The sequence below is a fragment of the Cyprinus carpio genome, chromosome A2 (assembly GCF_018340385.1).
Source record: "Cyprinus carpio isolate SPL01 chromosome A2, ASM1834038v1, whole genome shotgun sequence".
NCBI classification, from domain to species: Eukaryota; Metazoa; Chordata; class Actinopteri; order Cypriniformes; family Cyprinidae; genus Cyprinus; species Cyprinus carpio.
The window spans coordinates 12,287,615-12,303,113 of NC_056573.1; the positions used below are offsets into that span (position 1 = coordinate 12,287,615).

Below are 15,499 nucleotides of genomic sequence, written 5' to 3' on the forward strand. Positions count from 1 at the left end.
TCCTGCTCGTAAATCTGGAGTCAGCTAATTGGGTTAGAGTGTCTTGAAATTCTATCAGACTGACAAAAGCCACTGCCGGGGAGAGATTCTAGTGTACAGAAGCAACACTGGGACTAATTTATAAATCCAGATGGGGGAGGGAACAGGAAATACAAATGCAAAGAATATGTATGTATAGATGGGTAAAAAGTGCTCTTTTTGATCTGCCGTGTTTGTGAGGAGAATAATAAGCTGGCCTGGTCTCACAAATGATGTGTTCTGCAGCTCATATCATATCCAGTATTGTTTCGTATCCATGTAATCCTTATCATGCAGTGTAAATAGTGTGAAACAGGAAATCGACAAACGGAGTGGGTTGGTTGTTCCCAGCTTTAGCCCGGTGTTGGATATCACTGCAGTGTGAGGTCTGCATTGTGAGATTTATCTCTTAGATTAGGATCGGTCCCCACAAAGCTTGTGATTCTGCTGCAGCCTTTAACAGCTCCTGAGAGAACCTGCTACTCTCACAGGCAGCCAGGCGAGGTGAAACATATTGCCTTTTAATGCCAGAGCAGGGGAGAGGCAGGGAGATGGGGCATGAAGGAGAGAGAAACCATACACACTTAAGCAGCATGTTAGCACCTTCCCAGGCAGGCATAGGCAAAAGTTATGACCATAAATGTGTCAGGGGGAAACAGTAAGGAGATATTTGAATTATTTACTAATAAATAGTGTTTTCTGACTCTGTCACTCGCCATCTCCTCATTAGACACGCCTTTAGAGAGAAGTGCATCTTTACGGATTATTATTATTATATATTATATATTATAATAATAATGATTATTATTTTGTTAAATAGTAATTTGAAACTTTCTATAGATATGTTTATCATGTCTGTGAGGCATGTATTTGCTGAGTTTTTGTTCATTTTTGTGAAGCACTCCTGTTCAAGCCTGAGACAGTGGAAAGCGTTTGGTTTCTTTATTTTATAAAAGCACAACGTTTTGTTGATATTGTGAGTGCACACAAATAAAAGTAGACCCTTTAGAGTTCCGGATGTTGTTTTACTCTTACCTTTATGAGCAAAAATAACGGCGTATCCACTGAAAAAATGCAAATGATGGCGCTGAAGCCTCCATGTCCTGCAAAGCGCGCTTTAGCTTCCACTAGATATAGGCCTAACACACATTTATCTTGTTTTAACTTTTAAACATATGCTTGAACTGTTTTATATCTATAGATTTTATTTTAGGCGAGTCGTGATGATTTGAGAAGGCTTAATTGATGAAACATAGGCTCACTGTCTGCTGCTGGCCGCTTGGTCGTAAAAAAAAAAAAAAAAAAAAAAAAAAGACCAATAGGCTATTTAAAAAAAAAATGCTGCTCCAAATGGTTTTGTAAATTAATTTAATTACATTAATTACATACAAAACTAAGCTATTTTAATAGCTGAAAAAGTAGTATAAGCTGTTTTGGGAGAAGGGGAAAAAAAGAGCGGGTTGGTAATTCTGATAAGCTGCCGGACATGGGGCAGGCTCTATAACGTGCAGCTTAAAAAAGTAACACAACACTGCTGTGTGAAAGGAACTGGACCGGACAACCTTCTGTAAAGTCATACATTGCGACTTCAGTAATTTACAAATGTGTGGATATAATCTGTGTATCAGCTGAAGGTTTTAAATTCAGTTTGTGTTCCTTCAGAGGTGCTGCTTCAGTCTCAATTTTAAATCAGAGGATGGAAAAACAGTAACCTTATTGCTTAAATGTGATCATTATACTTTAACCAGCTATGATTGAATAAATCAAACCCGAGCATGGCATGTTTCAAAATAAAAATGCAGTTAGTAATCACCAAATAGCTCACATATATGCCCATTTTTGTTTCTTTCTACTGATGAAGAATAATGAATATTTTGTGTAATTTATGGTGTTTAAATCATACCTGTAAACTCACATTTCGCCAAGGAAAGTTCTGATGGCATTTTCTTTTTGTATAGTTTATTTTATGTAAAGGCTATATTCTGCTGTTCCACAAGCGCCACCGTCTAGCAAAGAGTGAATGTGCATATTCACTTACATTCACAAGAAAAGTGTTTAAAATGTTAACTAGCATATCAATAAGAAAAAAGAAGAAGAAGAATTTTGACAGTGTAAGGAAGCAAAAAATAAAAATCTTGGGAGGTTGGGGGCTATAGCGAAATGATGTACCCTAGGGGCCTCTGGATATCTTAAAGCGCCCCTATCTATCTATCTATCTATCTATCTATCTATCTATCTATCTATCTATCTGTATATCTTAATGTGTCTATCTATCTATCTATCTATCTATCTATCTATCTATCTTTATTTGTATCTGTTTTTATATATTTAATGTGTCTTTATTTGAGATTGATACACTTTTTTTGATAAGTACAAAAAATTCAAACTATCTGATAAAACATTAAATATTTATAATTTAGAACTTGTATTGTGCTTATTGCATTATCAAATATATGAAAATATGCTGAAAATGCGACAAGAGGTTTGGATAATTGACTGTCAGCATAAGGTAATGTTTTCATTGTTTCACACACATTATATGCTATATTTGATGTCTTAATTTTGTGTAGGCAAACAGAAAGACAGATGAAGCTAATTACATTTAATCTCATTTTTATGTTTTTGTTTGCCACAGCATCTGAGGTGGCCTGATGGGTTGTTTTCATTGTGATTCAGACCTTTTTCTTAATTATGAATGATTCATCAGCCCTACAAGACGAGAGGCCATTGTGGACCAGACAACAGCTCTAGGCCTTCTCAGTGTGAAGACCACCCACACACATTACACTCCAAACCCCTGGTGCAATTACACAAAGGTCACTACAGATTAGTCAATTACTAAAGACTGAGAGCTTTAATATGTTGTTTTCAATTGAAAAAGTGTGCATAAGGGCAGTCAACGAGATTCAGCTTAAGTAATCAGAAAAAGGGAGAAATAAAAAGAAAGTAAAACATGATAATACTTGATAAAAATCAACAGATTATTCAATATGCTGTGCTAGTGAAAACAAATTTATGGAGAGATACAAGGGATACAAATCATTATAATACATATTAGAATTATTTTATTAAGCCTATATATATTTAGCCAACATTCAGACACAATTCTGATAAAGTATTGCAGCTGTTTACAATTTATAGAGCTCCTGAAACATCAATCACACAATGATAAATATATCTTTTCAGTTTATAATGTTGACCAATTACGTTTTATAATTCTACAGTTTAAACGCCTATAAACCCGAATAAATTGTCATTCCAAAGAAGAAACACATCAGCACCAAATTGGTGCTATTTTAGCGCCTAAACTGCAGATATGCTTGTCCTGGTTACGAGGGTCTCTCCTCCTCCCCCCGCCGCCCGCTGAGCTTCGGCTGTTCTCGGCTGTGTCCGCCAGAGGGCGCTCGGGCTCCGATGTCAACACGCGCCATTCGATTGAGGAAAATGCCACCAGATGGCGGTTTAGGATTGCTGCTCTTCTGAAAGGCGCGGTTCCTTCTCCCGGTCCAATTTTCAATTAATAAATCCATATTTAGCAAAACTTTTATCGAATTCCGAAAAGCGGGAACGCCGACCTTTGCGGCCATGAGCATCCCAGGTGAGCTGTGTGCGTTTTTGTGCTGTTAGTGGTGTGTGAAGGGTAGCGGGTCTGGAGATTAAAGATGGAGGACAGCGGGGCTGGTGGGGGATGGGCGGCTTCTCCTCAGGCCAGAGCCACACTCCCGCAGCCGGGCTTTAGCGCCTCGTCCGCGGCTCTGTGAGCTCAGACGGCTCTGTTATGAAGGAAAGGCTCGTTTTCTTAATGTAGTGGTGTTACTGAACTCATATGTGTCTGCAGAGCTGCAGCGGGTTTGTCGCAGATTTTGAGCTGCACTCATTATCTAATGATCAGTTTATGACAAACACTGATTGCTGCAGGCTTGAGTAGATGCTGGTTCGTTTCTCAAGGTTTTTTTTCTTTTATTTTTTTATGACATAATGAGGGTGCCGTTATTTAATCTGTCACTGCCAGGAAAATATTTCAAACATGTCAACAACAGGCTTAAAATGAAATCTAGTGAGCTTTAGTCATGATAACACGATTAATCCCAGTGTAAGAGATGGAGAGGAGAGAAGAAGGATCCAGACAGGTGTAATACTGTCGCCTTAATAGAGGAATATGTGAGACACTTCAGTGTGTGTGTGTGTGTGTGAGGGTGTGTGTGTGTGAGGGAGGAGGGGTTGAGATTTCACCTTTGTTTTCATCTGTACTTTCTCAGACTGAAGGAAGATCACACTAGTATTGAAAGTTAACAGTCAGCCCACACTTCACTTCTGTTATTGGTGCTATCTATCTGCTTGTCTCAGGTTTTCAGCAAATCAACGTGGGTTAAACTAGAAAGGCAACTTAATCCTGTGAAACTATTAAAATAGTTTTTATGAACTGAAATAAAGCTAAAATAAAAATGTTGGATGAAATACTTGACAATTTTAGAGGAGCAAAAAAAAAAGAAAAAGAAACAATAACAAGCATTTAAAATTTAAAAATGAAGATATAGAAATGATAGCTTGTTTGTATATTTTATATATGATATAATGCTTAACAAATACTATATTTTTATACTTTAAAATCTTTAAAGTTGCAAAATTACGGAAATTAATAACATCTTAACACTTTGAAAAGTTATAGAAGTTAATAGTTTTAAAAATGAACAGAAAAATCTCGGTAATTAATAAAATGATAAAAACCCATTGGAAACTCATGGAAAAATGTTTTCTATTCATGTTCAGCATGATTTTTATTTTTTTTTTTTTATTGCAGTGCAATGATTCAAAACATCCTGTTATTGTGACAATGATTCAAAACATCCTGTTATTGTGAATGTGCAGGAAGTGTTATTCTGAAAGTGCTGAGTTTTTTTTTTTGAGACTTGCAAACACAAATTTAACTGAAAATGCAACTGAGGTGATTTGAATAATATAGCATGCTACTATTGAAACGTTTATCGGTGTTCATTTTAAAAAAGCGAAATAAATGAATAGACTTTGAATGGTTATTTCTTTAACTACAGGCACTCTTTTTATTTATTTATTTACAGTGATTTAGCGTTGAAACCTCATTGTCTTGTGATCATCAAAAACAACATCTTGTGTTTGTATTCTTAGATTTAGACAGGCCTGGACAGATTTTTGTCAGTTACTTGTGACTTAATTTCTGGTTATTCTTGTTATGTTCGTCATACTTTTTTAATATATATTAAATCACACAAATTTCATGCTGTAATCGCTGAACTAAAGTCTTTTAGCTGGCTTCTCTTCAGTCTTCAATGTCAGTATTGTAATATTGCTGTAATGTTGCAGAAGTGTGTCTCACATGAGACGTGTTGCACTTTGAGACGAGCAGCGGTCAGGAAAACCACTAGCTGACTTTTTCTGTGACGTGAAAATGATGTAAACATTTTTGTGCAGGCATACCCAGCGTAGCATATCCTGGGGTTAAAAGTGTGGGCATTAAAACACCATCTGAAGAAAACTGACTTCAGTTCAGTTTGTGAAATATATACCTGACGTAACAGAGACCGTTAGAGCAAGTCAGCCATGTAGTTCCTACTTTGCATCTTCTTTTCCTAATGGATTGAAAGGATAAAAATCCTGCTACGTGAAACTGAAAGATGTTGAGTACTTTATGTTCAGTCATTGGTCTCAGGGCACATTGCTGAGAACAAGAGCTGTAATGTCTGGTCTAGAGGTGTTTAACTATGGCTCGCCGAGTCCTTTAGCAGCCAAAACCCACTCCGTGTCCACATCTCCATCTGTTCACCATTACTCCTCACAGCACAGTCATAATGACACCTTCCTCCCAAACAGTCAGTGAGAAGGCATGTGTGCTTTTACTCGTGTTTGTTCAGAATGATCTGTTTGATGTCAGCAGGATTTCCTTTAGTATTAGTTTAGGATTTTTATCATGCAAAATGATAAACACCAAATTTGCTTTACCTAAAATAGAGTTTATTTTGAATGGCTTTTGTGTTCGGCGCAGGAGATTGTTTGCTGGCAGTAAATCAAAGTCATTCTCAGACCTGAGGCCAAAGTCTGTCTAATGAAAAGAGTGAACAAGTTGAAAGGTTCAGTCTGATGATACAAATGTCATATTAATAAACGAAAGAGGCTGTTTTGCTATTGAAGTGCTATCGTCTTTGATTTAATTTGTGTCAATCTCTCCAGCACGAGGCAGTTTCAGTAATAGTTGGTTGATTGAGCTGCAAAACAAGGTGTTTTGAACAGACATCGCAAAACTCATATCAAGTCAAATATCTGCAGCTCTATTCTGACACTTTTTGGTTTTTGCACCCAACATGACCTTCCATTATTGAACTTTATCAACCTCAATTTTTTGATTCATGTTTTTGGACTGCCAAAAGATGACATTTTTATACAAAACTGGTGCAAAAATTATTTTGCGAGTTAACCGAAAATGTAACTGAGGTGATTTGACAATAATATAGTGTGCTAGTGTTGAAATATTTATCGGTTTTAATTTTAAAAAAGTGAATTAAATGAAAATAAATAGCCTATTCATCCACGGGCACTTTTAGAAAAGAAGCTCTTTTAAAGCACACTTTTCACATTCTAAGTTTATTTATAATGACACACGTGAAATATTACTGGAGAATTCTACTGTTGTCTCGAGTGTCACTTCAGTCGCAGTGCCATTACAGTGTTGTAATAACATACTGTGGTGATAATGACATTGTAAATTTCATATTTCATCTCTCCTTAGTAAATGAGTTCACTGGGGAAAAGTCGTTGATTATGGCTGGAAAAAAACAAACTGATGGAAGTCATAATTTGTGTACGAATTGATAAAGAAATGTGGAAAAGCTAGCCTGTATGTTTATTTTACTCTTTAATTAGATACATGTAACATAATATTTTTTATAATGGCTTTTAAGTGTATATCTTTATAGGATTTTCATAATCTAGATAGAAAGGTTTGGTACAGAACCATGGTTAAATATTGATATTTATACATTAAAAAAAAAAAAAAAATTTGATAAAGTCGTGGTAAAAAGTTTCCATGATAGTTTAATAAGACCATCATATAACAAAAAGGAAAAAGTTGAATATTAGTTTTAATAATGTTCAACCACTGGGTCATAAAAGCAGCTATAACTAAAGAAGCACCAGCGTATTGGCAGTAACTGTGCTCCTCCCGTCTGCTGTGGTTCTGTACCAGATCTGAGAGATTTTACCAGTTATTTCACCTGACAGCTTCAGTTTGTCAGCACACTGCTCCAATACGTCTTACAGTACAGATATGCGATTATCTTTGTGATTGGGGCCTTTGTGTTCATTGACAGAATGTGACTGAAGCTTGTTAAAGTGCAGCAGCTTTGAGAGTAAGACGGCTCCATGCTGTGTCTCTCCTCCCTCTCCTGCAGTCTCCATTTTGTGATCGCCTGCAGCGGGGCGGCCATGACTGCTGCCGCAGTGACACCAACACAAAAACACTCTGCCTGTCCCATTCAGATGCATGTGACCGGCGCAGACTCACTGCTGTGAGGATGAAAGTGCTTTTGTTGTTGTTTAGGTTGCTGTTTGTAAAGGATTTAATGGTCAAGTGTGTTGTATTCTGGTGAGAAACATTACTAGCCTCTAGTGAAGCTCCCAGTGGCTCTGTCTCATCAGTTATTACTGTGGTTTCTCTCACATTCAGCACCAGCTGCTGGTCTCTCTCTCTGTGTGTGTGTGTGTGTTAGAGAATAAGAAATGTCTTTCTCAGTCTTCAGGACCTTCTCTTTTTCACAGTTAATGTGTGTTTGGTGTCTCTGCTGAACAAACCCTCCAGAATAAAAGCAGGAAGCCAGCACAATGTCATGCCTCAGAGCTGCAGCTGCTTTCACACACCACACCTAGAAAAGGGATTTTACACTAGAGTCAACAGTCTGCCTTTGTTTATCAGGTTCAGTGTGCTTTAAATGTACTTTATTTTTGTGAGTTGTGACAGGATTTTGTAGGCATGGGTATTAGCAAGGACCTGGTGATGATGTTATTTTGATTTCTGGACCACATTTAATAGTGTTTTTTTTTCTTCTTCTTCTTTTTTAAATTGTTGAACTGATATTACAATCTCTCTGTCATAAACATTGGACTTTGGTATTTTGTGCAAAAGTCTAGATTTTGGACTGATTGGTATAGTGTGACCTCTTGCTACACTATGTTTTGTCTACTCACATACTTGCTCTGAATGGTGGTAAATAGTTTTTTTCTCCAAAATTTGTCGTTATCTCTGGATATTTAATTTAATCATATGTATTTGCTCTATTTTTAGACTAAAATAATTTTTTACACCTTTGTCATCATCTAATGCTCACTTAAAGGCAAACCGTAAAAACACTTGCATATATACACAGATGCATTTACAAATTGTTCCAATATAGTGATGCACCAAAATAACATCTTTATCGAAACTGAAATGAAAGTTTTTGCCGAATTTTTTTTTGGGGTAATTACATTTGTGTTATTGGGTAACTGAACTCACTGTCTTGTTCTCGGGTGATATATTAAAGTTGCAGGAAGCGATTTCTGAGAAACGCAGTTGAGATTTGAAATCAACAAAATGAACACGTTCCTAGCCAAAAAGATCACACCCCATCTTAGCCCCTTTCACACTGCACGTCGGACCCGGCAAATTGCCGGAACATTGCCGGGTCGACTTCTGTGTGAAAGCAAACACGTCCCGGGATTGATTCCGGGATTGAACCCGGGTCGGGGACCTAGTAACATTGCCGGGTTCAGTCCCGGAACGAGTGCTGTGTGAACAAAAGCCAGAACTAATGCCGTGTTGTAGTGATGACGCTTCAGTGAAAGTTAACGTGCCTAATGTTTTCGACTTGTACATTACACATCACACCCTGATGTCACGTGTCTTCACGGGACCTTTACGGGTTGTGTGTGAACGCACGCACATATTCCGGGTAATCACTGGCAGTGTGAAAGTGCAAAATCTAGCGACCCGGGTACAAATGCCGGGACACATTACCCGTGTATTTGCCGGAATCGCAGTGTGAAAGGGGCTCTTGATAGTTCCGCCAACTCCACCATCATGAGTGGACACGCCCCTTACTGCTGTTTGGCTAGAAGTGTGTTTTGGTGCTCGGTCCAATCCGCTTTCAACAGCGTTTCTCAGAAATCATTTACTGCACCTTCAAACCAGTCATAGTAGCAGCAAGCTGCCTGATATTTCAGCCAAACAGATTTGACATATTGCTACTCTAATACAATTTTTGGTGGTGAAGTGTGTCCGCTCTGCTGGAAAGTTTATCTGTTGTAGCTTATCTACGATTTGTGCATGGAAAAAGATACTGACACAGTCTTACAGTCATAATGAGAGGAAGAAATTAAATGTCACCGTTTCGGTCAGTGGTTTTGCCTGAAAAAAAAAGAAGCTATTTATCCAAACATTTTTGGTTGCTGATATTTTTAGTGCGTCAGTATTCCCATATCTTTTGTTGTTGAGGTCAATGTCCATGCGTCCAATGAAAAACTATGTCAGCAATTCAGATTTAGGAGAACCTATAGGACACACTGAGAGGTTTTACTGCCTGTGTGCTTTTGCTCATGGGCTGTTGTATTGTTTAGTGGACGGTAATGATGGAAGATTATAGCGAGCCCAGCGTTCAAGGTTAATCCTGTAGACTTCCCATCAGTGGAGAAAGATCCCTGAAGATTAAGGGCTTCTCACGTCCCCTGGGTCAGTCATCTGCTGTTAGGAGCACCTCATCTCATTAGTGTGCAGTTAAAGCCTTATGCTATAAATGCTGTATTGTGCCTGTGATATTTAGCTGTTACACAGAGGGGCTGCTACAGACAGTGTGCTTTTATAGTTACATAGTGTTGTAAAACACTTCAAAATGTATGAATGTCAATGCATTAGACTTGAAAAGACTTCTTCAAACAAACAGTGCTAGATATTTTGCTAGAACATACTTCACTCTGAACCAATTGCATTCAAATATTCCTTCTTTTCCACCTTATGTGTATCAGTCAGCATGCCAAATGAGTACTATATCTGAATAAACAATATCCCTAAAGCTTAGACCTGCTGCTTCCATCAAGATTATGAATTGCACACTTTATATCCTGTGAAGTCATGGAAAATGGTGCGGGACAATAAAACGGCTGATGTCGTAGATCACACAACAGTGCCAACATGACAGATGTAATATCTGTGGATAGTATTCATGAGGTCTCACTAGACTAAGAATTCAGTATTAGCCTGCTTCAGATCCCAGATATGGGTAACAGGATATGATGTCACACTCTAAAGATCCAATATTGGATTAATAATGAATTTAATAATAATAATAAATGTTATTATATTGTTCAAATGTAGTACCTTTCCGCAAAGCTGCAAACCATAAAACTTTGTGCAAAACTTTGTAAATGCAGAGCACTAATTCTCGAGTTACCAAACTTGGCTAATGTCACGACTTTCACTTTTTTTCACTTTAATATGTCTGGATTGGTTATGTCTTAGTAATAGACGGATGCATTGAACACTTACAGGTTATTATGCACTAAAACTTAAAAAAATTTTTTTTAACATTTTTTAAATTTATTTATTTAGTATTTGATTTCAGCTAATTGCCAAAGCAACATGTTTCATTTTCATTTAGTTTAAATTTATGTACTAAAATATTTAAAACTAAAATAAAAATTATATGGACATGTAAAAAAAAAAAAAAAACGAATGCTAATAATAAAAATTATATATAAAAATAATAAAACAAAAACGCACAACAAAATTACTAATGAAAATAAAAATACAAAAATAAACATACTAATGTTATTTGAATGATGCTAAAATAGTGATTCTGAGTAGGCTATTTTACTCTTTTGCTTTTGTAGTATCTATCAACCATAAAGAAACCCAACTGTTCAACCATCAGTAGCATCATTTCAGCTCTTGTTGTTCCTATTTTTCATCTTATTCCCACATCCTGTTGTTTCGGGCGTTTCTTTCTGTACACTTCAGACTGTGATTCTTAAAAATGCCTCTCTGCTCAGCCGTCATCCCCTCACCTGACATTCCTCTCCCGCAGGTGAGTGGTGTCTTTGTGGCAGACATCTCGCGCTCGTGATGATGGCTTGTTTCAGCAAAGCCCTTTTGTTAACACTGCACTCGGCTGGTTATGTGCAGACCAAGGCGTTTACTTCATCACGTTCTGTACACTCCGGGCTCTTTCCCATGGACAATACTGAGGGTCCTGAAATATGTGAGATTCAAGGAGAGCAGATGGAATTACAGACTGGTGAACAAATCAACAGAAAACTCAAGCTGCTGACTTACACAGATCTGGTTTCACTAATGTGTTTTGTCATGTAATGTAATTCTCCTTTTCTGTAAGGCAGAACGTGTCCACTTATCCAGTCAATCGGATCATGAGTTTGGATGAAAATAGTACTTTATGCAACTGCACCTTTTTACATGTATAACCTCAAAATCACATGCTGCCATTATCTTTTTTTCCTCCCTCTTCAGAACAGATGGCAGTTTTAGTAGTCAAGAAAATAAGCGTAATTTATGTGCCACTAGCTCATTTCAAATCTGTTTTAGCATGTTTTTTGAAATACCCATTATTGTTTTCATTTCTTTATTTTGTTTGGTAATGGTGGACTAATAAATTACAAGAGAGTCTTTGATCTGTACTTTACGTCACAGTTGAGGAAAATGAAAAAGCCGTAATATAATCACAAGGCTTTATAGAAATCCACATTTCTCCTCAGAGACATCTGTTTCTGTATCCCAGCATGTCTTTTCACCCTCTTATTCTGCCCTGTGTCACATTAAGAGGCAATCAGTTCAGCCTCTTCACCAGTCTCCCATCACCCTCCATTGATTTACTCTTAATAGAGTTTCTGCCCTTGACCGAATGGAGGTAGAGTCGTTCAGCTAATGCCTTCACAGTTTGAACGTCACTGTAATAACTAGATCATTTCAAAGTGCCTGCTGATGCTTTTTTTCTTTGGTGAAAAAAAATGTTTTTTAAAGTCAGCATGAAACCATTTTACTTCTGTAATTTGATATGACTCTGAGTGAACCAGGTATTCAACTGTATTCTTCATTTTTAGATTACAAAGATTACAAAGATAAAATCTCTTTTCTAAAAAATAACCAGGAGCATGCATGAAAAAGTAATTGATTTTATTTTGACTTCTGAAGGCAGAAGCATATAGCAAACAATAAAATCTCACAGTGTAAAACCTAATAATCCAGATAGTATTTATTTAGGGTAGATGTCACAACAGGTCATCCATCCTGTTCTTTAGCTCTTCTGATGTTCTGTTGGCCTTCATTCCATTGTTTTCAATAGGAGCGGATGTTTTAAATCCAGTGCAAGTATTGACAAGTACACCTTTTAATAATTTACCAGCTGTCTGATACTGTAAAGAAAACTGCTCAATAAATCAAGCAATATAAATATAATAATTTGTTATTATTATATTTAAATATGTTCTGTCTTCAGTTTTGTTTTGTTTTTTCAAAAAAGCATAATATAAAAATGTGCAGGTCTTTGTATATACATTTTAGATTTTTTAATATAGCTTCAAAATGTTTCAAAATGTTTTCTGTTGCATCCCCATTTCTCTTTAATGACAGCAGCATTGGAAATGCATGAACTCCACAAATTTGTGTCAAACCGAATGATTGTGTTCTCCAGCAGATGATCCAAGGAGCATCTTGTTTCTCAAAAGTGTCTGACTGTACAAAGAGTCATATCATCAGTATCACAAATTTTATTCAATAAATAACCTAGAAATAATTCAGAATTGTAAATCTCTCTCTCTGCAGTTTTCAAAATCCTTAGTATTCTACTTCCAGATTTAAATTCATTTTTTAAACCTAGTTTTTCAATGTGATCTCAGACTTTTAGACCCTAGTTTATATATAGTTTATAGATATAATTGTGCCTGTATTTGTGGTCTTTTTAATCTGGGTCATGTTAGTCCAGTCATCTTTATCTTCTTATGCACTGCAGCCTTGATGTACAGCTGTATGATATTTAAATTTCATGGATTCGCTGTGAAAAGCATTAGAGGAGTCAGCGTCCTTGAGCGATCCACCTCCTCAAACACTGTATGGAGTGAACGGTTTGTCCTGAGCGACTGAATGAACTTCTCACTCTGGGTGCTTTGAATTACATTTAAGTTGACTGTAAGTGGATGTTATTTTATTAAAAACCCTGCTCATGTAATCTTAAAGTAATTTTTTCTGTATCGGTCAATATTTGTGAAAGCTCACCTACTGTCTCTCACACGTGTGTTGTTTGTAGCTGGTGGATTAATTAATAGCTCCATTTTGTTTGTGTGTGTGTGTGTGTGTGTGTGTGTGTGTGAGTGAGAGGTTTAGTAGTAGTTGCCAGGGATGTGAATGTGCTCCACGCATGCGTGTGTTGCTTTTACTGTAAAGCACTTAACATGCATGACATGTATTCCAGAAGGCCGGCGTTACCATGGCAACCCTTGTAGGTCATAAGCTGCAGGTTTGATTTGATTGGCTGAATGAAGCGAGCGCACACGGGAGAGATCAGTCAGCATGCAGGACTGTTTATCTACAGGATGTCCTTTTGGATCTGCTCTACCAATCTGATTTCTCTCTTCAGCTATTTTATCTTTAGAAGCATTAAGAATTGCTCTGGTGTTCTGTATTAAAACATGCTCTGTGTTTCATATTTAATTTGAGGATTGGGATTGGCTTTGATGTGTCTGAACTTCAGTACTGGCTGGTGTTATGGTTTGTTTGTTTGTTTGGTTTGATTTGTGTTGGTTTTATAGTTTGTTTGTTATTAAAATCATATTTAAGTTATTAAAATCATATTTTGACTTTTTATGTGTTTGTGTTTTTTAACAATATGTTATATCATGATACGAGTCATTTATGTCACAGTAACAGTATAGGCCAGTATCACAACATTTTATTTAGTTTTTATTTTATTTTTATAATTCAGTTAATTAAATGCAGTTAAAAGGAACTTGAAACTTGAGTAGGCCTATATATACTTGAGTACACACATTCATAACACACGCTACAGTTTAAAAGTTTAGAGTTTATGGTTCACGTTATTACTGTTTTTACTGTATTTTTGTTCAAATGAATGCAGCCTTGGTGAGCATAATTCTTTCAAAAACATTTAAAAAATCTTACTGACCACAAACTTTGAAAGGTAGTATATATTATTACCAATATTAGGCTATATATTAGAAATATTATATATTACCCAAGGCTTCAAACAAAAAAATCGAGTAAGGAGCCATTAGCTCCTATAAGAAAAAAACTTAGGTGCCAAATATTTTTTTCAGGTGCCACAGAATTATAATTATTTTTATTTCTTTTTACATTTTAACATTTCGATCATACTGTCATGTGTTTATGTCTCATCTTGTCTTGACTTTATCAGCATTTTAATCCATCTTGTCGATGACCTGGGAACTAAGGTTCACTTAAAGTGGGAACTAAATGTCTTTTCCAACTTGAAATATACAAATATCACAAAGAATTGTTTATTACACAGAATCTGTACCAATAGCATGGGCCGTAAGCATCGCTTGGTCACTGAGTGTAGTTTGGGCTCCTCCTCAATGCATCCTGTAAATGTTGTTTTATACACTCTTAAAAATAAAGGTGCTTCACGCTGCCATAGAAGAACATTTTGGTGTTAATTCATGTTCATTATGTACTATAGTAGTAAAGAGAAAGATTAAATGGGTTCACTTGCCACTTGAACTGAGGCGCTAAAACGATCGCGCCTGCTACATTAAAGAGTGCCAAAAAATGTATTTATTGTTTGTATTTCATTATTTATTTTGAATAATTTTATAGCTGATACTTTGTTTATTAAAAAGTAACAAAGCACAAAGCTTTTGTGATTACTGGATGGCAAGTGCACTTCAAATAATGAAGGTAACACATAAACAGAACACACCAAAGACCTAAGATCTTGTTAAGAAGAAGCCATATAATTAATGATTATAAACGAGAATGGTTAACGCTAGTGCCAATATCCACACAGATGACAGCTTTACTTGTTGTAGTTTGTTCAAGTTATGCATGAAATAGACACTGCTTTTCTGCATTTTCACTTCTTACATCTCCGTCATTTCGATCTCTCTCATGCTGCACAACTGAGCTGTGTTTATCAGGTGTGTGTCAAGCGCTGCTGTGCGGCAAAGATGAGGACTGTTTGAAACTCTTTTTTCCGTTAAAACTTTGATGAGCATCGTCTCAGTTTAATACGTGAACATTGCAAATGATGCGATCACAAAACAATCAGGGGAAAAAAGGGATTACATGCAAATTTTTAAGTTATATCTTGTAAATACATAGGCCTAGTCACCAGAGGCGACCTCAGTTATAACTTCATTAGCAATTTTTTATTTTTGGTTTCAAATGCGACAGTTTTTTTGGGAGTTTTTTGGTCTGTTTTTAGATACCAACAGA

The 15,499-nt window shown here is 36.4% G+C and overlaps 1 protein-coding gene across 1 annotated transcript in view; it reads left to right on the forward strand.

Moving 5' to 3' along the window:
- The first annotated feature begins 3,339 nt into the window (after positions 1–3,339).
- Positions 3,340–15,499, forward strand: part of LOC109048307 (cohesin subunit SA-1) — a 37,308-nt gene continuing 25,148 nt past the window's right edge. Inside the window, exon 1 of the mRNA XM_042773544.1 lies at positions 3,340–3,616. The gene's annotated coding sequence lies outside the window, so the exon portion shown is untranslated. The remainder of the gene's footprint in view (positions 3,617–15,499) is intronic.